Raw genomic sequence first — 26,720 nt, forward strand, 5'->3', positions numbered from 1 at the left:
TAGTCCACTCTTGTGACAAGTGTGCAGGGGAAGAGGAAAATAGCACCAGAAAGGGATGGAGTCACTAAGAGACAGTTGAAAGTCATTTATCAACAGCTGAAAATGCAACCTCCCCAGTGACCTTGAGAATCTCCCAACCCTACATGCATTTGCAGCCATCGTTCAAAATGTCTCATGCACAGGGAGCTGCTGGCCAACCTTTGATTTGCTCTTGCAAAAGCAGGATTAGCTCAAGTGACAAAATTCTCAAGTTTGCACAAGTGACCTCTCCACTGGGCTACACAGCCGAGCTGTGGAGACACAGAGCTGTCTCTACTCAGAGGGCCACAGAGGCTCAATACAACCGATGAATAGCTCAAGTAGACGCCCATTAACAATTTCAGGAAGCCCACCCGAGACATAAGACATTGAGCAAGGTCAGGGCAGCCATGCACAGTTGCACAGGGTGTGCAGTACTCAAAGGACCCTGGCTGAAGAAGCAACTGGGTGCCCTTGCCAAGCTGAGATGGAGGAAAGAGTATTTTTAAAAACGTGGTTTCTTATTCTTTTATTGTTTTTGTAAATGTCACTGAAGTATCACACACATTTAAGGAAAGTATGTAAATCGTAAGTTGCAGGTGTGAGGAATTTTTACAAACTGAACACACCCATGTAATCAGCACCCAGGTCAAGAAACAGAACACTAGCATGAACTCCAGAAATGACTTCCAAAAGGCATTTTCAAAAAAAGTTGAACCAAGGTGCCATTTGCTCACTATGCCAGTGACCACAAGGCTGTGACTAGAATAAAGGGGACCTTTTTCCTGTCTGCACAAATGTTTTCTATGGGCTAGTGGGGTCCCAAGAAAAGTGGTCACTAACCTCAGGAACTTAGCATCCGGTGAAGGGTGTGGGCACGTACAGAGATGACAATCTTCTGACACAGAACACGACAAGTGACAATGCACAGAGGGAGGGCTTCCCTCCTCTACCCACACTCCTCCTCTTTGCGTGCCCTCCATCTTCTCCTTCACTCCCCAGTAAGAGTCTTTATTGCTTATTACAGGGCTGGGGAGGTGGCATCAGAAGGGGGAGCAGATTGGCAGTTAGGGCAGAAAAAAGATGGACCAAGCACAGGGGATGCAGTCCTATCTGTTACTGAGAGTTGCCTTAAGTTTGGATGCCACCAGTTTACTGTTATCTGCATGTTGGGAGTGAATCCAGTCCATTGCTTAGTGGCAGGGATCCCCATCATGTCACGAAGCTTCATCATCTCTCCTGAGCCAGAGGAAAGGTTTGTGCTGCGATCACATTAACCTGGGGAGACACAGGTCCTCTGAACCACAACAGTGGTTCGTTTCCAACTGACACACACCTCTGCACCCTCTCCCCAGACTGTTTACACCTTGAGGCCTGGCCCCTGAGCTTTGTTCCTTGGGAAAAAGTGAGGACACTCAAGAGATAATGAATGAATGCATGAATATTAACGTTATTTAAAATAGAAAGGTATTTTGGGGCCCTTGGGTGGTTCAGTTGGTTAAGCATCTGATTCTTGATTTCGGTGCAGGTCATGATCTTAGGGTCATGAGATCGGGCCCTGCATTGGGCTCTGTGCTGAGTGTGGAGCCTGCTTGGGGTTCTCTCTCTCTCCCTCTCCCTCTGCCCCTAGTGCCCTCCTGATGCCTGCCCCCCTACCCCTTGCTCATGCATGCACTCTCTCTCTCTCAATAATAATAATAATAATAATAATAATAATAATAATAATGGCATTTAATTTCCCCTTATTTTCTACTTAATGTTTCTTTCCAATAAAGTTTCTTTTTTTAAATTTTATTTATTCATTCATGAGAGGCACAGAGAGAGACGTAGAGGCACAGGCAGAGGGAGAAGCAGGCTCCATGCAGGGAGCCCAATGTGGGATTTGATCCCAGATATTGGGATCACGCCCTAAACCAAAGGGAGACGCTCAACTGCTAAGCCACCCAGGCATCCCTCCAATAAAGTTTCAACACAGAGAGTATCTGCAATGTTCTGCAATGGGCAGTATCCAACCCAGGGCTCCCCACACAGGGGTGCTGAAGGATGGCTGTTCTACTGCACAAGCCCTGCCCAGAAAGTGTGGCTTTCCCTCCGTTAAGGAATTGGTGAATCACTACACCGTACACCTGACACTAAGATAACATTATGTGTTAACGGCATTGGAATTAAAATTAAAATAAAAAGTAAAGAATAAAATAAAATAGGATACTTAGAACTTAAAAAAAAGTAAAGATCAGAAGAGGAGAAATGATCTCTGGGCTTTCACTCTTGCTCCAAAACTAATAATTTATGGAGAATTTGCAAGGTGGCAAGACTGCACTGAGTTACTCTGCGTGGTTTATCTGATTGAATTCTTGACAACTGACTGTGTGATTGGCATAAGGGTCACTTCAAGGTGACATGCTGCCAGGTGATGAGGCCTAGATTGGACCCAAATGGGGTCTGAGTCCAAACAGCCTCACACCCCTATGACAGTGGGGGCCTCCTCCAATTACCTGTTAGCATAAACACAACCTTGACCCGGAGAACCATTAAAGGCTGCTTCTGGGGAGAAAGGGCAAATCATAACCTGTCTGATAGTGTGATTTCACAGAAGTTCGGAGTTGTGTGACAATCTGCAGGGGAAACGTGATGCGAGGGAGGTCTAGGCTCGCGTCCAGGATCTGCCACATATCTTCTCTGAAACCTAAGATTCTGTTTTCATGTTGGAAAATGTAGATTATAAAGACAATTTAGAAGAGACTATGCCAAGTAACCGTGTGTTATTTGTGCAAAATAAGCATCCAATATGTGGCCACTCTCAGTATGGATCCTGTTATTAGTAATGTGAAAATCATCTCACAACACTGAGTCTGGCACTGTGTCTAGCAGTGAGCCAAGGCTCTGGAGACTAGGTTCCAGCATCCTAGCCTGTGCAGGATTGGTGGTGACCTCAGACCCTGCATTTTGTGAGGTGGAGCTAACTAGTGCTGTGGACCTTGCCCAGGACTCAGAACCAGCCAGGGCAGGAGGAACTAAATGCACTGCCTAGTGCTGGGAGGAGGGGGGCTCATGTTGTGCATGGAAGTATGAAATTCTGGGCTTGGAAGGGACCCAAGAAATCATGTGTCCCTACCTCCCAAACCAAGATACATTCATTCATTTGCAAGCCTTTATTAAGTCCTCACTCTGTGCTAACCATTGGAGACGTGAGGTACATTAAATCTATTGCAGAAATTAAGTTCACTAAGGTGTCCCAAGGAAAACAACAACAAAGCTCTTTCAAAGGCATGCCAGGGATAAAGCGGACCATCCACCACTGGGGCTTCCTGGAGCAGCATCACTGAGAAATGTTCATCACCCCCAAGGGGTGTCTGAGTTCCTTCAAAACACCACCAGCAAATCATGTCCAGCATTGGCCCAAATACTTCCAGTGATATCGACCCTGCCATCTTCCTGTATCTGTATTTTAAAAAAAATGCAAAAAACGCTCATTATACAGAACAGAGCTCTGCCTCCCAGAACTTTACCTGTGTGGGCCCTGGACCTAATGCTCAGGGCTCTAAGAAATAGTCCACTGAGATTCTCATTCCTTCAAGCAGAGGGAGTACCACCCAAAATGCCCTTTCTCCAGACCAAACAGCACTAGGAATCCAGCCTTCAGGACAGGGCTTTGACACCCTGCCTGCCCCTCGCCTCTGAGCTCGCCCTTCACCTTTTGCCAGAGTATGGCACTGAGAGCAACCATGCATATCTCAGGGTGTCTATCTAGCATGGAGGAGAGCAGGATTACTCCACTCTGGCTCAGAAATCTAATCCTTTAGAGAGACATGAAATCTGAACAAGGCCGACATGGATCTGAATCTCATTAGCCCCATAGCAGCCATGTGACCTTGGGCAAATTAGCTGATCTCCTTGAGCCCTGTATTCTCGACCTGTAAAGTGGGGATGAGGAGACTTTCAACTCTGAGGGTGGCTGTGAAAATGAGATAATGTACACAAATGCTCAGTACAGTGCCTGCCACACAGACTTGACATAGCACTTGACAAACATTAGCTACTTAGTATATACAGGGTGGACCCAAGGAAGCTTAGGGCCATTTACAGGTGTGATGCTCTTCAGCCACACATTTTCCATCTCATACTTCTATGGAAAGGCTTTCACTGAACTAAGCACCAGACTTCAGATATTAATCTCCACCTCATTTCATCTTTTAAGATATGCAGCCTTATTAAAGGCTCTCAGACCTTTTAAATCCTGCTTCTGCTCCCACATGATTGAAACAAGAGTTGGCTAAAATTGCAGCAAGACCCATGCCCATCCACTTCACCTTCAATGTGTGGCCACATAGCTGAGTTCTGGCCAATAATACACAGGCTAAAGTGAAATGCAACACTTCTAAGCCTGGCCCTTTCAAAACTCCCTTGTGGTCCTCCACCCTTTCTCCTTCCCCATCTGCCAGGTGGAGGGGAATACCTGAGGTCTCAGCAGATGGGGAGTTGAAGGCAGAGGTCCCTAGGTCTCTGAATCATTGTATGGAAGGGTGCCTGCTGGATACTGCATAGGATCTTGTCAGAGTAAGAAAAGACCTTCCATGGTGCTAAGCCACTGAAATTTGAGATCTTTCATATTACAGAAGCTACAATTATCTTATAGAATTCAACAAGGTATTTCTGCCCATAATTTCAGTTTTATGGGGTCCCTACATAGGTGTGCATGTTTTCAGGGCCCTCACCCAAGTCACAGGGAAAATGTGTAACAATGGAGCCCTATAGGGAACCACCAGGCTTGGCCCAGGGGGACCCACTTAATGACACAAGGTGGCACGAACTAGTAGCAGACACTGAGCACTGTGAGTGCACACAAGGCTTCAGATGTAGGCTTCATCCATGTATCCACCTGTTTGCCATGTGCTGTTAGAGCTGAACAGGATGGATTGAAAATTCACTAAATCCAGAGAGTTCCATGGACCTGTCTGAAGTCTGACAGCTGGTTAGTGGCTAAACTGACATCTTTTTGTGTTTTAGCCCAAGAATCTTCCCCATAGACAGACATTCTGGTAGGATGAGTCAAGGTCACTAAAGGATAGTTTCCCTTCCATTACTTGCTGCTTAAATGATTCATCCATGTCACCTGAATGCAGAGAATACGAGTAACTCCATCCTTTCCAGAGTGATGGCCTGGAACACTTGCCTCCAACAGAACACCCAAAGACAAGTCCCCTGGCAACAGGCCTTAGTCGGCAACCAAATCCAAGACCCGCCTGAAAGCAAACTGTGCACCAAGAATTGACATCTTTGTCCTTATTGCTAGGAAACGAGAACTTGGTAATTATATCACCCCTAACGAGAGACCTGCATTTCCAGACTTTTACATGTTTTTAAATCTGTAAATATTAGCTTTCCCATTGAAGCAGCTTACTTTCAATCTCCTGTGGTTTTCAGTGTTTAATTAAAAGGCTCCCAGCACTCATTGTATGCTGCCCTCTCAAAGTTGGCTCAAAATAAGTTTCCTCTCCTACCACAGCCTTCCCTTTGCTGAATGTTCTTAAGGGTTACTGGAGCCACACTCTCTGAGAGGCAGCATGGGGTCCTGACAGGTGAGTCAGAGTTCCGGTGCAGGCATCAGCCACTGCTGAGTGCGGAAGGCTGGCCAGCCCCATTTTCCACATCTTACAACTGTGAGAACCTTCTTCACAGTGTTCTTACAAGGATGGAACAAGATCCCAGGACATGGCACACGGCATATGCTCTTTTTTTTTTTCTTTTTATGTAATGACTAAAGAAGCTAAGCTTTAGCAAAAAGATATTTTACGAGAGGTTTTAATAGGTGGTGTCAGTGGATGACCCACACCCCCTCACTTGACCAATGCAGAGCACACCTGTCTAACTTCTTGTGCCTGCCAGCACCTACACCTTTGTGCCCAACTGCTCTTTCTGGTTGTCAGGGACAACTCTGTCCATGGCCAGAAGTTCCAGAGGCTAAATGGACCCCAGAGCCCCCCCTCACTCACTGGCTGATAGCAGTTGTGGTGAACATCTCACTTCCTCATCTCTCCTGTGTGCTCTGTGTTACCTCCTGTATGCCAGAAGGCCAGGGCTTCATTCACCAGTTACAACTTCCCTGATGATGTGTCCATTCCTTCCTTGTCTAACTCTGCTGCTCCACAAGCTACATGCCAAACACATGACTTATCCTTGAATCCTTGCCCCTGGCCCTGCTTCTAGAAGAACCCAAACTAAGATGGATGCATTGTGCATCAATACACATCTGTGCATTCCAGTCTAGAGAACTCATTATGAATCCTGCTTCTGCTATCTTCTGTCTTGACTGCTCTCCTTTCCAACACCATGTCTTACATTTGTTGATGTAAGACAAATCGAGGTTGTCATCTAAGTCAGTAAAAGTAACTTGGTTGGAAAGAAACTCATCACCTTCATGACAGTAGTTGTTTCTGGGAATGGTGGGTGGGGAGTAGATCAGGACTGGTAAAAAGGTCAAGACACCCAAATCACAGGTAGTGTTTTGTTAACTTTTATTAAAAAGAGAAAGAATGAAAGGTTACTGCCAAAGTCATTTCCAGTTGGTGATTACACAGAATATGTTAAATTATATTGGTGCTTTTCTATATTTTATAAGTGTTTCAAGTTAAAATGATAAAAAAATGTATCAAGATTTGTGAGATGCCACAAAAAGCAGTTCTTGGAGGGAATTTTATAGCATTGTGTGCATATACTAGAAAAGAAGAAAGATTCTAACTCAATCATCTAAGCTTCCACTTTAGGAAGCCAGAGAAGGAAAAACAGACTAAACCCAAAGTAAGCAGAAGGAAAGATATAATAAAATTAGAGCAGAAATAAACAGTAGAAAAAAGAAAACTAGAAAACAGTAGAGAAAAAACAATAAAACCAAAGCTGGTTCTTTGAAATGATCATTAAAATTGATGAAGCTCTAGCCAGATTTTCTCTAGAGAGAAAAGGCACAAATTACTAATATCAGAAAGAGGGGATCACCACTGATCTCAGGGACATAAAAGGATAATGAAGGGATATCATGAATAACCTTTACTTACAAATTGATAGCTCAGATAAAATCTGATAACTCAGGTAACTCAGGATCAATTTCTTGAATGATAAAATCTACCAAAACTCACATAAGGAGAACTAAACAATCTGAATAAGCCTGTATCTATTAAAGAAATTGAATCAATAATTAATAACCTTCTAAAAGATAAAGCTCCAGGATCAGGTTGGTTCGCTGGTGAATTATGCTAAATATTTCAGGAAGAAATTATACAAATTCTCCACCATCTCTTCCAGAAAATATAAGTACACCAAATACTTCCTACCTCATTCTGTAAGACCAGTATTACCTTACTACTAAGCCAAAGAAATTATATGAAGAGAAAACTACAGAGCATCTCTCATAACCTTTTTTAAAATTCTGAACAAAATACTAGCAAACCTCATCTAAAAATGTATAGAAAGAATTATACATTACAACCAAGTGGGATTTATTCTAGGTATGGAAGCCAGTTCAATATTTAAAAATCAACTACTGTAAACCATCATATCAACAGGCCAAGGAAGAAAAGTCATATGATCATTATTAATAAAAACAAAAAAAGCATTTGACTAAAACTAACATCCATTCATAGTGGGGAAAAAAATCCTCTTAGCAAATTAGGAATAGGGGAGAGCTTCCTCAACCTGGTAAAGAACGCCTACAAAAAGTCTAACATCATACTTAATGGTGAGGAAATAGGTGCTTTATTAACTCCTAGCATTCCTGGCCTTTCCTGGATATGGACTGAATCTGCTCTGTAGCCAGAGAAAACCATCTCACAAGTTAGAGTGGGTGGCAAGGGAGTATGGACAGAACACCCACAACTCCATGTCACATGGAGGATTTAACAGTAAGAGTAATGTTGAGAAACTAGGTGCTTTTCCCCTAAGATCAGGAACAAGGTAAGCATGTCCCCTCTCACCATTCAGATTCAACATACTGGAAGTCGAAATCAATGCAATAAGACAAGAAAAATAAATAAAAGGCATATAGACTGTGAAGGAAGAAATAAGCTGTCTTTTTTCAGAGATTAGATGTAAGAAATCCCAAAGATTCAAAACAAAAACAAAACTCCAAAAACTAATAAGTGATAATTGCAAGCTTGCAGGACACAAAGTTCATATTCAAAATCATATTGTTCTCCTAAATAGCATCAATAAACAATTGGAATTTGAAATTATAAACACAGTAACATTTATAGTAGTACCCAAAAAAGAGAACTACATAGGTATAAATCTAATAGAAAACATATGCAAGATCTATATGAAGAAAACTAGAACACTCTGACAAAGGAACTCAAAGAATTAAATAAGTGTAGAAATAATTCTATGTTGATGGATAGGAAGACTCAATATTAAGATGTCAGTTCTTTTCAATTTGATCTACAGATTCAATGCAACCCCAATCAAAATCCAAGCAAATAATTTTGCAAATATCAACAAAATGATTCCAATGTTTATATTGAGAGACAAAAGACCCAGAATAGTCAACTATTACTAGAAAAGAACAAAGACAGAAGATTGATACTACCTACTTCAACACTTACTAGAAAGCAATACTGATCAAGAAAGTGTGCTATTGAGGGAAGAACAAGCACATAGATTACTGGAACAGATTAGAAAATTCAGAAATAGACTCATGCAAATACAGTCGACTGATCTTTGATAAGGGAAACAAAGGCAATGTAATGGAGAAAGTTCTAGCAACAAAAAGTGCTAGAACTAGACATCCATCTGCAAAACAATGAATATAGACACTGACATTACACTTTTCACAAAAATTAACTCAAAAAGAATATCTAATAAACACAAAATGAAAAACTATAAAGCTTTCAGAAGATAACATAGGTGACCTTGGGTTGGGGTATAACTTTTTTGAAACAACACCAAAGGTATGATCCACGAAAGAAATAACTAATATGCCAGATTTCCTTAAAATTAAAAACTTCTGCTCAGCAAAAGATACTTTCAAGAGAATGCGACAAGCCAAGGACTGGGAGAAAATATCTGCAAAGGATTGTCTGATAAAAGACCGTTAGACAAAATATACAAAGAGCTCTTAAAACTCAACAATAAGAAAATGAACAACCTGATTAAAAGATGGGCAAGAGTCCTGGCTAGATACCTCACAAAAGAAGGCATACAAATGGCATATAAGAATATGAAAAGATGCTCAATATTATATGTCATTAAGGAAGTGAAAATTAAAACAACAAGAATACCACTATACACTTATTAGAATGGCCATACCTTTAGCATATAATCCAGTAGTAGTTACTTCTTAGTATTTATGGAACGAACTGAAAACTTAAATATCTACACATAAATGTTCTTAGCAGCTTTATCCTTAATTGTCAAAACTTGGAAGCAGCTAAGATTGTCTTCAGGAGGTGAATGGATAAACAAACTGTGGTACATCCATGCAATGGAATGTTATCCAGTGATAAAGACAAAAGACCATTAATTCTGTATCCTGCCATGTTGCTGAAATGCTGTATGACTCTAAAGGCAAGGGAAACAAAAGCAAAAATGAACTACTGGGACTTTATCAAGATAAAAAGCTGCACAACAAAGGAAACAAAACTAGTTAGTTTAGTTTTAGTTTTCTGACAAAACTAAAAGACAACCTACAGAATGAGAGAAGATATTTGCAAATGACATATCAGATAAGGGGATAGTATCCAAGATCTATAAAGAACTTACCAAAAAAATAATAAAGAACTTATCAAACTCAACACCCAAAAAACAAACAATTCAGTCAAAAAATGGGCAGAAAACATGAACAGACATTTCACCAAACAAGACTTAAACATGGCCAACAAGCACATGAAAAAATGCTCCGCATCACTTGCCATCAGGGAAATACACATCAAAACCACAATGAGATAACACTTCACACCAGTGAGAATAGCTAAAATAATCAAGATAGGAAACAACAGATGTTGGAGAGGATGTGGAGAAAGGGAACCCTCTTGCATTGTTGGTGGGGATGTGAACTGGTGCAGCCACTCTGGAAAATAGTGTGAAGATTCCTTAAGAAGTTAAAAATAGAGCTACCTTATAACCCAGCAATTGCACTACTCAGTATTTACCCCAGAGATACTGATGTAGTGAAAAGCCAAGAAACCTGCACCCCAATGTTTATAGCAGCAATGTCCACAATAGCCAAACTGTGGAAGGAGCCTTGGTGTCCTTCGACAAATGAATGTATACAGAAGATGTGGTTTATATATACAGATTATTCTCAGCCATTAGAAACGATGAATAGCCACTATTTGCTTCAACATGGATGGAACTGGAGGGTATTATGCTGAGTGAAATAAGGCAATCAGAGAAGGACCAACATCATATGGCTTCACTCATGTGGAATATAAGAAATACTGAAAGGGACCATAAGGGAAGGAGGGGAAACTGAGTGGGGAAAATTAGAGAGGGAGACAAACCATGAGAGACTCCTAACTCTGGGAAATGAATGGAGGGTTGCTGAAGGGGAGGTAGGCGGGGGGTTGGGGTGACTGGGTGACGGGCACTGAGGGGGGCACTTGACGGGATGAGCACTGGGTGTTATGCTATATGTTGACAAATTGAATTCCAATAAAAATAATTTAAAAACTAAAATAAATAAATTAATAAATTTAAAAAAATAATGAACTAATAAAAAAAAAAGAAATGAGCTATTGACAGAAAGACATGTAAGAACCCTTAAGCGCATATGGCTAAGTGAAAGAAGCCAATCTAAAAAGACTACTACATGTATGGTTCCAACTACATGGCATTCTAGAAGTAAAACTATGGAGGCAGTAAACGCTCAGTGGTTCCCAGAGATTAGGGGGAGGGAGAGATAGAAGAGGCAAAGCACAAAGGATTTTTAGGTCAGGGAAACTATTCTGTAGGATACTTTGATGGTGGATACATGACACTATGCGTTCGACAAAACTCATAGACCTGCCCATCACCATGGGTGAACTCTAAACTACACATTAGCTAGTAATGTTGTATTAGTTATAACAAACGAACTACAGTGATGCAAGATGTTAACAGAGGGGGGAAACTGGAAGGTGGAAGTGAAGGGGTACCTGCTGTTTTCCACCCATTTTCTATAAACCTAAAGCTTTAAATTTAAAGGCTATTAAACTATCTTAAATAAGCATTAAGTAAATATGCTTATATATTACATGTGTACATATTTTAAATTTATAAATGTATTTGTATCTTCTGGGATCCTAAGAAATATGACCTGATAAAGTAGGGACTGTGAATTGAGTGAATCCACGTCAACTTCAGCCCTCCCTGACCCTGGCTCCTTGGCTTCTGGATGCACGGGGTCCCTCACTTGGAAACAAGAGTTGTTCATCTGCAGTAGGCTGTAAAGTTCCTATACTTGGCTGTGAGTCACTGACTGTCACTACTTCCGGTCTCCGGGTAGGGATGCCACGGCCCATGAAGGTGAAAAAACCAAGGTCACAATCTGTCAGCATCAGAGCTGAGATTAGAAGCAGGCTCCTACTGTGTGAGCTAAGGACAGCTCAGAAAGAGGTCAGCCTGGCTCAGTGGACAGCAGGAAGGCTAAGGCTTCCAACCCTGATTTCAAAATGGCCTGACCCAAGCATTATTGCACAGTCTGGTCTGAAATAGTGCTATAGGTATGCAACATGATGTCCAGCAGAGTCTCAGGATCCAGCCTACTTCCCACTCAGAGAGCCAGTGGCTTTGCTGTTAACACAACCACCTAATATCCCTGCCAGGCCCATCTGCTGAAATTCCTGTCTGAGTCCAGTGCTGGGCTGGTAATAGCGCCCTCCTCCCCAGGGGCCTTGGACTTCACCTTCTGTCCATCCTCCTCAATACCTGGCAGAGCTCTGGGCACCATCATCATTGTCTCCTACCTCTTCTGACACTGCTTCTTGAACCTGGACTTCTCTCTGGTTGTTGAAACTCAATTCATTTTTAACTTTTATTTATTTTTTTATTTTTTTAAGATTTTATTTATTTATTCATGAGAGACAGAGAGAGAGAGGCAGAGACACAGGCAGAGGGAGAAGCAGGCTCCATGCAGGGAGCCTGATGTGGGACTCGATCCTGGGATTCCAGGATCACGCCCTGGGCCGAAGGCAGGCGCTAAACAGCTGAGCCACCCAGGGATTCCTTCAACTCATTTTTTAAAGAGTAACTCAGCCGGGCCTCTCCTCCTTTTTTCAAGTACATAGATCTCTTCTGCTTAGCACAATGTGGGAATGGCAACTGTGGCCACCATCTCTCTCTGGCCTCACAGTTTAGAAGCCAAGTTAGTGATACTGAAGACAGTTTGGCCCTCACTAAGCAACCTGTAGGGCTGGGTTATTATTTTCCTCGTATGGGCTATAGGACTTTGGAGGATTACCAGAATCAGAGATGTAACAGCTCCTTAGACTCTTATCCCTTTTCTCTCCACCCACCCCACCAGCTCCCTCCTAGATTACAGGCAAGAGCCTCATCACCTGACAAACAGTGCTCAGCAAGTGTAGGGGAGGCCAGGTGATCAGATGGCTCTGGTATGCTGAAAGTCAAGTATGGGGGATGATGTTGCTCTTAAATTTAAATGTGGTATTTCTGAGCTTTGAAATAAGTGAAATTTACCAGAACAGGAAGAAAATACAAATTCCAGAGTGATGTCTGACTTTAATGCTCAAGGATTCACATGTATTTTCGCAAAGATTATTGTCAACGTTAGGTCTGATTCTTTTCCCTGTACGTGAAAGAGAGAAATATAATAAATCCACAGGAATATGTACTTCTTCTTATGTAGGAATAAAACCTTTACATCTACCAATTAGATCCCAGCCACTAACATTACCCCCTTCAACGTCACCCCCTCCAATACACATCCACCCAACAGCTGGCTAAATGCAAAAACCAGTGCTACTTCAACCTGTCCCTCCCTTTCTGCCCCTCCCCCCCCAAGAAGGCAGCGACATTCACATGGAAAGGTCTCGTTCTTTGTCAACTCAGACACTCAGATCATGAGGCATTCTGTTTAATGAGTTTTGATTCATTCAGAGATCTCCGAACTTACGACACAGATCAAAAAAACTGGGCTCATTGCCTCTAAGTGAGCACTCCTCTCCACCATACAGATGTTCGTGTCTCCATCATGGCATCTACTCCTTAGGACCCCACAAGAATAATGATTAGTTGTGGCCAGAATTCACCAAAAACAAATCAGAACTCATTTCCTTCCAAGGACTTCCAAATTTCTCACATTCTTCCTTTTTGTTTGTCCGTAAATTATATCTACTTAAGTCAGAGCAGCTGGTGGATTTGATCTGTGTCGTAAGTTCGGAGATCTCTGAATGAATCAAAACTCATTAAACAGAATTCCTCATGACCTGAGTGTCTGAGTTGACAAAGAATGAGACCTTTCCATGTGAACGTCGCTGCATCTACGGTCATCAGCAGGCCTGACGGCCCATTAGCATACTGTGGCTTCCATTAGATCTGGGACCTTGTCCTGTGTCAAGAGAGGCATGTGATCCCACTGGGCAGCTGTCCCAGGTCTGAGGGTCAAGACTCACTCATCTTTCACTTTGAACGCCTGTAGGAGCATGGCACCAAATTTTTGCTCCTACATTGTTTCTTGTTTTTATTTAATTTGTTCTTCTGTAGAAAAAAAAAACACACACAAATAAAGCTATATGGGGAGAATAGCATAGCACCTCCCAAACAGGTAGATTTGGCTGGATTCTCCTTAGAGATGTACTCGTGAAACACTTATGAATGACTTATATCTCATGTAGTTCTGTACAGATTTTGTTGGCATATGGAACCTACTCCTTAGGTGATGTTGGCCTCATAAAACAAGTTTGGAAGTATTCCATCCCTTTCTATCTTTTGGAACAGCTTTAGCAGAGTCGGTATTGTTTCTTCTTTAAACGTTTGATAGAATTCCTCTGGGAAACCATCTGGCCCTGGACTTTTGTGTCTTGGAGGTTTTTGATGACTGCTTCAGTTTCCTCCCTGGTTATTGGCCTGTTCAGGTGTTCTATTGTTTCCTCTTCCAGTTTTGATAGTTTGTGGTTTTCCAGAAATGCGTCCATTTCTTCTAGATTGCCTAACTTATTGGCATATAGCTGCTCATTATATGTTTTCAAAACCATTTGTATTTCCTTGGTATTGGTAATCTCTCCTTTTTCATTCGTGATTTTATTAATTAGAGGCTTTTCTCTTGTTTTTAAGAAGGTTGACAAATGGTTTACCCATCTTATTAATTATTTCAAAGAGCGAACTCCTGGTTTTGTTGATCTGTTCTACAGTTTTTCTGGTCTCTATTTCATTGAGTTCTGCTCAAATCTTTATTAACTCTCTTCTTCTGCTGGGTGTAGGTTTTATTTGCTGTTCTTTCTCCAGTTCCTTTAGGTGCGAGGTTAGCTTGTGTATGTGAGTTTTTTCCAATTTTTTGAGGGATGCTTGTATTGCAATGTATTTCCCTCTTAGGACTGTTTTTGCTGTATCCCAAAGATTTTGAACGTTGTATCTTCATTCTCATTAGTTTGCATGAATCTTTTTAATTCTTCTCTAATTTCTTGGTTGATCCTTTCATCTTTTAGCAGGATGTTCTTTAACCTCCATGTGTTTGAATTTCTTCCAAATTTCTTCATGTGATGGAGTTCAAGTTGCAAAGCATTATGGCCTGGAAATATGCAGGGGACAATCCCAATCTTTTGGTATCTGTTGAGACCTGATTTGTGGCCCAGTATGTGGTCTATTCTGGAGAAAGTTCCATGTGCACTTGAGAAGAATGTGTATTCAGCTGCATTTGGATGTAAAGTTCTGTCAATATCTGTGAAATTCATCTGGTCCAGTGTATCATTTAAAGCTCTTGCTTCTTGGGAGATGTTGTACCTAGAATATCTGTCATTTGCAGAAAGTGCTGTGTTGAAGACTCCTAGTATTAGTGTGTTATTATCTAAGTATGTCTTTACTTTGGTTATTAATTTATTGATATACTTGGCAGCTCCCACATTCGGGGCATAAATATTCATGATTGTTAGGTCCTCTTGTTGGATAGATCCTTTAAGTGTGATATAGTGTCCCTCTTCATCTCTTACTAGAGTCTTTGGGATAAACTTATTTATCTGATATGAAGATGGCTACTCCTGCTTTCTTCTGAGGACCATTTGAATGGTAAATGGTTCTCCAACCTTCCATTTTCAGGGTCTAGGTGTCCTTAGATCTCGAATGAGTCTCTTGTAGACAACAAACAGATGGGTCTTGCTTTTTTATCCAGTCTGAAACCCTGCGTCTTTTGATGGGATCATTAAGCCCATTCATGTTCAGAGTTACTATTGAAAGATATGAATTTAGTGTCATCATATACCTATTCAGTCCCTGTTTTTGTGGATTCTTTGGGTTTCCTCTTTCTTTTACGGGGTCCCCCTTAATATTTCTTGCAGAGCTGGTTTGGTGGTCACATATTTTTTCAGTTTCTGCCTATCTTGGAAGCTCTTTATCTCTCCTTCTAATTCTGAATGAGAGCCTTGCTGGATAGAGTATTCTTGGCTGCATGTTCTTCTCATCTAGGACCCTGAATATATCCTGGCAGCCCTTTCTGGCCTGTCAGGTCTCTGTGGAGAGGTCTGCTGTTAATCTAATATTTCTCCCCATATAAGTTAGGGATCTCTTGTCTCTTGCTGCTTCAAGGATTTTCTCCTTATCTTTGGAATTTGCAAGTTTCACTATTAAATGTCGAGGTGTTGAATGGTTTTTATTGATTTTAGGGGAGGACCTCTCTATCTCCTGGATCTGAATGCCTGTTTCCTGTTTCCCTCCCCAAATTAGGTTAGTTCTCAGTTATGATTTGTTCAAATATGCTTTCTGGTCCTCTGTCCCTCTCGGCCCCCCTGGAACCCCAATTAAACATAGATTTTTCCTTCTGAGGCTGTCATTTATTTCCCTTAACCTTTCCTCATGGTCTTTTAATTGTTTTTCTCTTTTTTCCTCAGCTTCTTTCCTTACAATCAACTTGTCTTCTATGTCACTCTTTCTTCTACCTCATTAACCCTTGTCATTAGGACCTCCAGTTTGGATTGCATTGCATTTAATTGATTTTTAATTTCGGCCTGATTAGATCTAAATTCTGCAGTCATGAAGTCTCTTGAATCCTTTATGCTCTTATCCAGGGCCACCAGTAGCTTTATAATGGTGCTTCTGAATTGGCTTTCTGACAGGAATTGTAATCCAAATTCTGTAACTCTGTGGCAGTGAGTACTGTTTCTGATTCTTTCTTTTGTGGTGAGTTCTTGTTTCTAGTCATTTTACTCAGTGCAGAGTGGCTAAACAGTACTTGTTAGAAGTGCAAACTCCTCTCTGTAGCATCCGGCTGTTCTCTCTTTAAATCTCAGGTTGAATTTGTAGGTTTTCAAAATGATTTGAAAGTTATCTAGGTAAGTTGGTGGGGACAGGTGTCTTGGGGACCCTACTCCTCTGCCATCTTGCCCTGCTCCCGAAGGTCTTTTAAAAGTTCAAGTTATCCTACCTGAAAGTGGTGAAAGCCACTTCTCCCAACTGCCAGATGCCTTTTGTGTGCTCAAAAGCCGGCATTTTCCTTTCATAGCAGAGGGCTTGGTGCCCAGACAGTGGGGACTCACCAAGCTCAACTGACTTCTTTTTCTCAATGATCATTTCACGTTTTGAAAACAAGGAGCCACTGGGTTCAACCTTGAAGCGAGGAGACTGCTCAGGGCACCAGTGCCAGAACCTTTCAGGGGAATCTCCACTGGGTGGTTTGGGAGTTCGACGTGTGCCCTGAAAACACAGCAGGTCCCTGGGTGGGCTCATTAACGTGCCTTCATTGTCGTGTGTTGAAGTGGCTGTGAGGAATTTTCTGGAATCATTATGTGAGCGCAAGCATGGCCAACAGCTACACCCCAAAAGCAGTGGAAGGCAGGCAGAGGAGAGTGGAGACAGAAGAGAGCCCACAACACACAAAGCATCATGGTCCACCTGGCATCTGTCAGCCAGTTGAAAACCCATTTCTAGTCACCCCAACCATGGAGCTGGGGTCACACTGTCATAACCCAGGTGCCCACTAGAATCATCATCTTAGACATTCACGTTCATAGATAACCTCTCAACCCACATGAAAAGGCATCATATTGGCCCAGTCCCTTCTTGCTTCCTGCTGACTTCTGACTCTCAGGCTCTCCTCTCTTTCCTCTATGTATTGGCACAGCCCATTTGCTTCTGATCACCTCCGTAAAACCACCATTCATACAAGGACAATATTCCTCTAATATTTATTGAATGCCTACTGATTGCCAAGTATTGGCAATATACAAGGGAGCTAACAGACACAGTCCACAGACATGGAACAAATAAAGAAATAATTCAATAAATGATTAAAATTTATTTGAAGTGCTTTGAAGGAAAGAAGGATCTATGGAAGAGAAGGAAAAAGAGGGACTTCACTTTTCTCAAGGGCTCAAGATTGACCTCTCAGAGGAAATAATTCTTAAACTGGGATCTGAAGGGTGAAAAAAGAGGCAGCTACAGTTAGTGTGAAAATGTGAGCATTATGAAAGAAGAGACATCATGGGCAAAGGTCCTGTGGTGAGTAGGCTCAGCTAGTTTGAGCAGCAGAGGAAGACTAGTAGAGCTGGAGTATATGAGCCAACCCCTCCTCCGTGCTTCCCAATCACCCCTCACACACACCTTCTCTCCCTCTTCCTCTTTCTGAAGGTCCCCAATATCTCACTTCCAAAACTTCTGCTGCAGAGTGGCAGAGGGCTATGCCCTCAGTTGGTTTCATTCTAATACACCCTATGAGGACTGTTTCTATATCTGCTACTCACGTTGTTATTCTGTCTACCCATCTCTTTGTTCTGTCTTTTGGAACTTTACCTCTTTCTTCTCAGGGGACATCTCATCCCTCACCCCTCCTCTAATCCTGCCAGCCAAAAAAGGGGGCTGCTATCTTCTGATGTGACCCCACTCTTCTGGCTGCAGTGATTGGTCAAAGGTGGGAATGTGGTCTGTGCTGGACCAAAAATACACCCTCGCTTCACTGGCTACTGTGACTGCTGTAACCAATCAGTGCCCTTTCTTGGGGTTCTCCTAACTGCAGCCAAGAAGAGGGTCCCTTTCTAGAGGCTGGGAGAATTGCAGGGGAGAATGAGGCCAGTACAATGAGAGGTGTGGCCATCCGATCATGCAGGGGCCTTTGCTGCAGCAGCTGACCACTGGCCACAAAGTTCCTGACAGCAGGGCCTCCCATCCAAGCGAGCACATGGATTTTCTTTCCCCATGGAGAGTAGGCATTCTCTCCCATGTGTGTGGGAGGCTCAGAGATCCTGATGAGAGAAAGAGAGTCATGCGCCACAGTGCCAAGAGCAGAAGCTGAAGTTCTGCTTGGGCCGTTAGTCTGGGCTCTTAGACAAGAAATCAGAGGAGACCCCTCACAACCTCTGAAGAGTCTCAGGTCAAACAGAAGACCCATTAGAAGCTCAAGTGCAAATCCATGTCTGCAGCTTCCTTTCCCCAGCTGTATAACTGAGGCCAGGCACTGAGCCTCTCTGGGCCTCAATTTCCTTATCTGGGCAGATACAAGTGCTATGGTGTCAGCATATGATGTCATAATGCGCACTTCATATAGAGTATGTGGGCTGAGTGAGTGGATGTGTGTTGTGTTCTCGGACTGAGGAAGACCTCAGACCTCCTTACCAAGCACCAGTCGGCATCTATAGGAAGGAGATCTTATATCCGAGTATGTCACTTGATACGGGGGGTTTTAGGTGATCAAAATGAATATCCAGGTCATCTTTCCATTCATTCCTGGAACTGGGACGGACAACCATTACAGTGTGGTAAAATAAAACTTCTCGCTATTCTAGGTTTCTCCTGTAGCCACTGACTGTTGCAGACAGAAGACATCCTACGGATAAAGAAAGCTGTCACAGACTTTCATGGGACACCTGAGAAAATTGCAGTCACCTCCGGCCCATGCCTGTCAGGAGCTAGTGCGGCCTACAACTGGGTCACCCTGTGCCTGGCCAGATAGCTGTGTAACCCCAGAGTACTCTGGGCACTACTAACTGCCCTGAAATGCCCCAATGGAACCAGCAGCCATCTGTGAATGCCGCACCTAGCCAAGTAGATCATGCTGGGTTCCTGATATCTTTAGCAGGCAGATCCATCTCCTCCCAACATATTCCACCTTGAAATTGTACTGACTGCGATAGCATGGAATATAAATGGTGACAATAAATATCTTTTTTTAAAGATTTATTTATTCATGAGAGAGACAGAGAGATGCAGAGACACAGGCAGAGGGAGAAGCAGGCCCCCTTGTGGGAGCACAATGTGGGACTCCATCCCAGGACCCCAGGATCACAATCTGAGCTGAAGGCAGGCGCCCAACTGCTGAGCCACCCAGGCATCCCTAAATATCTTTTTTTATTAAAATACATTTGGTATGTTGGTTGGGCTGGAAATGTTAAAAATATACAAAACAGTAAGTCTACACCATGGTAGGGCCTTCACCAACAGCATCATCTGACCTGCCTGTGAAGTTACAGGGTAGGTGCTGTTACGTTTATTTTGCACAGGAGGAAATTCAGGTACAAGGGGATTGAGTAATGGGCCTAAATTTGTCCAGCTGCTAAGCAGCTCAGCCAGGGTTTGCATCTGGGCTTGTTGGACTTAGAAGTCTGTTATCTCTCGATTACAGACTATCCCAAATAGAGAGGGCAGCATCTTGTAATCACTTTTTGGCAAAAATCCAATAGCAGAGTAACTGGATCAGTTGCTCAAATAGCACCTGCTGGAAGATATGCAAGCATCCCCGGAGCTCCATGGCCACACAAAGGAAAGGGGACTCCTGGCCTGGGGGCTGGTGGTTATACAGCTTCCATAAGCAGTGCAATCCCCAGTCGGCAAGAAGGAAAGGGGTTCCTAGGAACCCCTGGGGGTTGCGTGGTCAGCATATTCCCTCCCCTGCATCCAGGACTCTCTAATTAGGCATGAGACGAGTTCCATTTTTCTTAGAAAAAAGAAAAAGGGCGTGTTCCTCGCTTTCCTAGCTGTAAGGCTGTAAAAGCCCTTCCTACTGTAATTAGCCAAGAACAAATAACCACCAAGAGGCAGCTGTGCAAGCCGCTGAAGGCAGGTGAAGAGAGAAGGGTAGATACTGTGGCTACACTGCAGGAATTACCAACAGCTCACCTTCCCATCTTTCTAAGCAAATAGCAAGGTCTCCAAAACAAGGTCATTAGTCCACAATGCTAATGGTCCAGGCTGCAGTTCTACAAAACTCTCCAACTTATCCACCAACCAGAAATATTATTCCTGCAGTGTAAATTTTCCTGGGCTGAGGCCATCTGAAAAAAAAAATCTTCAAATTTGTTCTCATCGTGCCCTCAAACTCAGAGCTGGGCTCCCTTTTGTCTCCAGGCTTGCTTAGCTGCCCGCTTCTCTGGACAGAGCCTTCCAGAGCCTCTCGACTTAGTGACCAGCAGGGGCTGGTGCACACTCAGGCCATGGACTTCCATGGGAGAATAAGGTTCTTTGATTTCTCGGTTTTAATATCCAAGATTTCCCTCATATGAGAGTTTCTGTGAGCACAGATGCAGCCCTAAATCTTTACTTGTCTTGTTTAATAAACCACAGGATTTTCAGATTGGAGATGAGCATTAATCATGTCTTCTATTTTCTAAATTCTAATGGTTTGATATCTGGGGCCCCACTGACCCTGGAGGGACTACCTCTCTCAGGGGAAGCCAATTCCTTGAGTAAACACATGAATGATGAATAGTAAATAAGGAATGTACTTTTCAAGTGTAAACCAGTCAATCCAAAGCCTACCTCCTTTACTATGCTGTCACACTCTGGGCCACTGTCCACCTGCACTAATCTGGGACCCAGGGCCAGGCACAAAACAACTTAGGGCAGCCCCTATTCCCCAGGATCTACTGATTCTACTGCTTCTACTGAATCTACTGATTCTACTGCTATACTGAAATTATCCACACTAGCAAATCCTAAACGTGCTTACCCTACCTTACCCATTCCTTCCATTGAAACCACAATAAAGGCTTTGCCCCCAGGTGTGCCCTTGCCCTCTGATTCTCCAGCATCCCTGGTGCCTCCCCAGATGGTCCTGCACAGTGTGGAATGCCCCCTTCTCTCAGAACTGTGAGGAATGAGCCTTTCCAATGGCAGTCTGCTTCTAATCTGCTGGCCCTGCCCTACATCACATTTTTCTCTGAACAGATTATATTTTAAACCAAGATGGGAATTTCTATGAAGTCATTCTCACCAAGCTCCAAGCCCATGTCCTACAAGAGGAGAAAAAAATTGGGTGGCCTCATCATGCTTTTCGAAGACAAAAACCCTCCAGTTGTGACTGAAAAAAGAATCAAAAGAATCAAAGATAATGAAGATGCAAGTCTAATACTCTGCATATTGGAGGAAATTTACCCAATGTGACCTAAGTTTAGTCACTGCTTGATTCAAACAAAAAATTCTTGGTGCATTTTCCCCATGGAACATTCATTAAAACTACTGCAAGCATGATTTCTGAGGATCTGGATTTTTTGACCTCATTAGTTTGTGGAAGAGCTCCCTGGGATTTGACCCAGTTTCAACTCCCAAGGTCTGAATATAAAATGTAAATGTTTTCTGTATAAGGATCTGGTCATGTGTCATTAGTCTACTAATAAAATGTGGGGCCCTATTGTCCCACACAGAACTTGAAATGTGCCATGTGATGTACCATCAGGAAAGCACACATTCCATTAAATCCCGAGCAGGAGCACCTCCCAGAAAGATAGCTACTCACACCGGATAAGATATCTGTATCTCCACTGGAACTAGCTGAAGAATGGTACTATACCCCTTCTAAAATTACTGAAGCTGCAGAGAGTGACAGCCGTTACTTTTCATCACGGAAAGCTTCAACTTCCACGTGGATTTAAGTGCTCATAATTTATGGCACTAAATCGATGCTGAAGATGCTTTGGTGAAGGCACATTAAATAAGGCATCTGGCTACTAGGAGTTAGCAGATCATTCCCCTCAGTAGCTGAGGCCACACAGCCAAGAAGGTACACACCCTGTACCCCAGGCAAACCAGAAACCCCAGCTCCCAGATGAAAACTTCCTTTCATGTTTATTGTTGATTTATCACTTCACTTATGAACATCTTGCGGCTTGAGATATGTGTGTAGTGCTGGAATTAGACCTTCACTTGGAATTCTCATGGATTATTTGCCTCTACTTGAATTCCTGCAGGCAGTGAGAAAAAGTTCTACAGGTTACTTTAAAAATGGTCACGGAAAAAGAACCACCAAAGACTAGGAAATATTCAGGCATTTTTTCTTGTCTTTTATGATTGATTTGGTATTTTTTAATTCTGAGATTTTACATTGTTTATTAGGACAATCATTAAAATTACATATAAACCTCTCCAATTTCATAAAAATGATGTCAGGTGACTACCAATCTTCTTAGGATATCAGCTTGGGGGTTAGCTTTTGCTACAGGCTGTGTTTATATGGTTGTACTCCATGTGAGGACCCTACCTCCTGTCACCATACCAGCATGAGGGGAGTGGGGTTATTGGGAAGTTAGAATGACAAAGTATCTCCCCTCAGACAGGGTCACTCAACCTACCTCAAACCTGATTTTTAAAGACCCTAAAATGAAATGATTCTATAACCCTGTGCAATGTTGAAAGTTCCCTTCACTGTCCAGAAAGACCTCTCTATTTCCAACCCAGGAATTCTCTTGTGCAGTTGAAGGCCTGGCATTCCTTGGTGCTGATAACAGGGGTTCCTCTATGTTTCCAAGCTGGACATGCAGAGAAAACCCTTTGAACTCAGAAACCTTATTAGCAAAGGACTATTGGGCTAAATACATCATTATTTTAAAAGGGAACCTATTTCTTGAACTGTTGATTTTCTGTTTCAAATCAGTACAAAAGAGAGTCAGGTCACTGCTTCTGACTTGGTGCAAAGTTTCTATCAACTTCTTTCCCTGTCTCTCTGTTGTCATGCACCTGACACAACTCACCCACTGACCACAGGTTGATGGGATCCATGGCCACATCAGTGGAGATACCAAGGTGGGCCCAACTCCAGGAGGTGTGGGACTTCCCTAAAGGCCAGCCATGGCTCGGTGATTCTGTGACAGTTCTACAGAACCTTCCCTAGGGCGCACGGCCATCCCACAGGACACTTCTATACAACCTTCCCTCCCCTTTCCACCTTCCTTACAGGCACTTCCCTAGGAAAGTTCTTACAGGTTTCATCCCATCCTGGCATCTGCTTCTCAGAGGCTCTCCATGATGACCTTGGGGTGTGTGATGGAGGCTGAGCCAAGGGTACTCCCACAGCCTCACCAGACTCATGTCAACATTCTCTTCCCATTAATTAACTGGTTAATTCAAACTTGCGCAGGTGTATCAAGGCTGTGTTCCACTCCACCCCAGAGTCCAAAGTACTCCTTGTTCATGCCTAGCAGAAGTACAAGACTGGCCTGAGGTCCTGAGGGCAGGCAGAGGATGAGAGGACACAATCCAGTGGAGAGCCCACCCCTGGATCAAGGGTGAAGATAACCACAGAGGGCAAGATTCAAAACAGGAAGAATGGGGCAGGGTGTGATTGTGCCTGTGTGAGTGCGTGTGCATGTGTGCACATGATTGTGTGTCTGTGTGTATATGTGCATGAGTGTGTGTGTACGTATAAAGTCTGTGTGTGCCTGTGCCCATGTGATAGTGGGCATGTATCTGTGTGTGTGTGCATCTTTACGCAAGTGTGTCTCTCTGTGTATGTGTGCATGGCTGCATGTGTGTGGTAATGTGTGTGCCTGTGTATACCTGTGAGTGCACGTGTACATGTACTCAGGCATGCATGACTGCGTAGGTGTGCATGTGTGTGGCTGTGCATGTGGCTGTGTGTGTGTGAGAACATGTGTGTGTCTGTGCATGTGTACACATGTGCTGGCATATATGTGTGCAGTCACAGGCCAGGGCAGGGGCATCTCCAGGGAGCAGGGCTGCTACCAAGGATCAGCCGCATTTTTCTGCACTATTTTCCCCATTAGCTCTCTCCCTGAAGGCTGCAGAAATCCTGGAGTATGGGTCCTGTTTTTCATTTCCACACAAATCAATTGGGAAAATGGCCTGTCCCTCTTCTCCCCTTTCCCTCACCCCTTCCTCCTCCCTTCCCTCCCTCTCTGCTCTTCCTCCTTCTCACCCAATTTCCCTCTCAGCTCCTATTTCCTTTCTTTGGCTTCCAGGTTCTTGGTCAGACTAGAGGTAGCACCTGCCTGAACAGAGGACCAGAGGAGAACCCCCTCTAGACTTCCTTCTTTGCTTTAAAGAGGAAGGAAAACTTGTCTTCTCAGTGAGCCCAGAAAACAAACAAGGGTATCTGTGGCATATCCCTATAAAACCCAGGCCAGCAGACGCTACAGCTCTAGGACTTAAACCCAGAAATGGTCTTTACCCAGCAAGAGCCACAGGGACTCTTAGCTCAATGAAAAGGCTGGGGGTGGGGGGAGGAGATTAAGAGAGGTTCAGGAAGGGAAGGGTGGGGGAGTAGTGGGGTTGGGGAGAGTAAGGAGGAAGGGGCAGGAAGGAGAGGGCACCTGGGGAAGGTGAAAGAGACCAAACAGAGCCCATCCCCATCCCCCAGCCTGCCTCCCTCCCTGGGACCTCAGACCCCCAGGCACCCCAGAAGTGCCTTCCAGCAGCCAGAAGCAGCAAGCTGCCCTCCTATTTAATCCACTCCCTCTAAACTGTGTGGACAGGCTTTCCCTGCTGCAGTTCTGGATTAAAGATGAGATTATTGGGAGGAAATTCTCCCTGCTTTAGGGTGACATAACTTCAAATCAGATGGCGGGCTCATAATCAGCCACATGGAGGATGCCTTTTATGGGCCAGCCAGGAATGAGGATGGAGTAATCGCCCTGCCGCTCTCCTGTGACAGTTTACTTATGAGCCCCTGGGATGCACCCCACCCCACCCTGGCACATTACTTATTCACCAGGTTGGGAGGGCTTCAAAGAAGCCCTCGATGAACCTCACTGTCAAGTAAAGGGGGCAGTCGATTAAAATGACACAGTAAATTTGAGTCCAATTTCCCATCGTCTTCCACACAAACATGTGGCTGCATCCTGGACCCAAGAAAGAACAGCATCTACTGAACAGGGGGGCAGGAGGCAGGGAAGAGAGTAGTTGAGATGCCATGTGTGTATTTATTACCTTTGCATTTATTTACATGGTACTCCTGCGGTTTATTTCATAGATTATTTTCAACCATAAAAATGAGTTCAGCATTGCGCTGCAGTATTGATTGACTAACCCTGAACCATGTGTGTCATTCCCTTTCTCCAGAAATCATTAGGTTAAATCATTGGAAACTGGCCTTTCTGCATGTTAAAAGTGGTCAAATGCCAGCAGCTTCCAACCAGCCCTCTGCATCCATCAGCCTCTTGATTTTTTTCTTAAGGATAATAGAGATAAAGGTGAGGACAGTGGGGGGACAGCTGAGCTGTTAGCTTTTGTCCATGTGGTTCACACACTTCCTACAATGGGAAACCTTCAGAGAAATGAAACTCTGGCCGCTGATAACTGCAGCTCACGTCAGGGTGGGGAGGTAGGGGGGGATTATTTCAGATTTTTAAAGAACAGTATTCTATTTCCTTTTAAAGTTCTTAGGGGCAGAGAGAGGTTAAAAAGAAATCCCTAAAGGAGAAGGAGGAACTTGAAGATGGAAAGAACACGTCCCACGTTTGCTACAGCTGAGAAAAGTCACAACTGGAATACCATAACTTGTCTATTACACATCCAAAATATCCCCAAACTGCAGGCAACGGCATTCTGTGTATGTAGACCACGCTGCTTATATAAAGCCCTTCCACAGTTACCACCTGGGCAAGGCAGGTCATAGCTCCATTTGTAGGGAGGAGACGGGAAGATAAGCAATTTCTAACCTGTCCAAGTCCCTGTGGTCCAGAAGTGATAGAATCTGGGGTGGATAAGAACTCAGAACCCCAATCCGTGGCACCTTCTCTTCTGCCTCCCAGTAACAATGAGGGCTTGCCCATGCCATCCCTACCCACTCAAAGGAGAGAATTCATACCAGTAATTAATCAGTTGCATTGTAGGTTTTATCAGTTTGAGGAAAAAGAACATTTCCAGGGATGCCTGGGTGGCTCAGTGGTTGAGCACCTGCCTTTGGCTCAGGTCATGATCCCGGAGTCCTGGGATCAAGTCCCACATTAGGCTCTCTGCATGGAGCCTGCATCTCCCTCTACCTGTGTCTTTGTCTCTCTCTGTGTGTCTCTCATGAATAAATAAATAAAAATTAAAAAAAAAAAAACATTTCCAGAAGCCACACTTGCTCCACATCCTCGCTCTCAATGTGACTCTCTCACCCCTTGCTAATAGTGCCACGAACACTAGTCGGGCATTTATGTTCAAGAAGTCTCTCAGAGTCTCGTGACTCCTATTTAACACACTGTATTAACACTATTACAGACTGGGGAGCTGTGTCCAAGCCCAATGGATGTTCAAGCCAGCAAACAAAGGAGAATGACTGGATTTTATGGATGTGAAAAGACTTATTAGAAGCAAACCGGAAGGGAACAGAGGTGGCCACTGGCAGCCAAACCTGGAAGGAGCAA

At 43.5% G+C, this 26,720-nt stretch overlaps 1 protein-coding gene and 1 long non-coding RNA gene across 2 annotated transcripts in view; one reads left to right on the forward strand and one right to left on the reverse strand.

Annotated features, from left to right (window-relative positions):
- Positions 1 to 26,720, reverse strand: part of SLC24A3 (solute carrier family 24 member 3) — a 481,958-nt gene that overhangs the window by 250,680 nt on the left and 204,558 nt on the right. The gene's annotated exons all lie outside the window — the stretch shown is intronic.
- On the forward strand, positions 18,218 to 19,314 carry LOC140617832 (uncharacterized). Its single transcript, XR_012017973.1, has 2 exons — positions 18,218 to 18,799; positions 18,927 to 19,314. It is a non-coding gene; the product is annotated as an uncharacterized lncRNA (long non-coding RNA).

Source organism: Canis lupus, chromosome 26 (assembly GCF_048164855.1).
Source record: "Canis lupus baileyi chromosome 26, mCanLup2.hap1, whole genome shotgun sequence".
Taxonomy (NCBI): Eukaryota; Metazoa; Chordata; class Mammalia; order Carnivora; family Canidae; genus Canis; species Canis lupus.